Raw genomic sequence first — 595 nt, 5'->3', positions numbered from 1 at the left:
TGGTTTCATTTTCCATCTTGTTTTTTTTTGTTTTGTTTTTTTGGTTTGGTTTTATCAGTGTGTTTTTTTTAATGGTTTATTGGTGTCTGATTTATTTAATTTTTATCATTTTTTATCATTTCATTTATCATGTTTGTTTGTTTTCTTGGGTTTATATTTCTTAGATTTTTGGTTTTCTTGGTTTATTTTATTTTTTTTACTTAGCTTAGTTTAATAGGCTTTTTGAAGTTTATCTCTCGTTTGTTTAATTTCTCTTCTTATTAACTATAAAAAAAACAAATATATAAAAACCTGATAACTGATAAGGACAGATAACAACAAAATGAGATAACGAAATTGATAGCATAGCGACGAGATAATATTATCAGCAAATCAACGCTTATTTAACACTATTTTCACCTTATATTATAATACAAAGGGATTTTTGCAGTTATATGCAATTCCTAAGAACACGAATTAATCAAGATTAGTTTACTATCGTTATTAAAAGTAAGAGAAAAGATATTTTTATGATCTTTAATCATAATTAGTACATCGTCTGCTAGGAATACAAAATTAGCGATGATTGCTATACGAGTGAGCAAATGTAGCGGTT

Source organism: Penaeus monodon, chromosome 34 (genome assembly GCF_015228065.2).
Source record: "Penaeus monodon isolate SGIC_2016 chromosome 34, NSTDA_Pmon_1, whole genome shotgun sequence".
In the NCBI taxonomy this organism is placed as follows: domain Eukaryota; kingdom Metazoa; phylum Arthropoda; class Malacostraca; order Decapoda; family Penaeidae; genus Penaeus; species Penaeus monodon.
The sequence above is the reverse complement of the archived record's forward strand: the minus strand, read 5'-3'. Positions refer to the sequence as shown.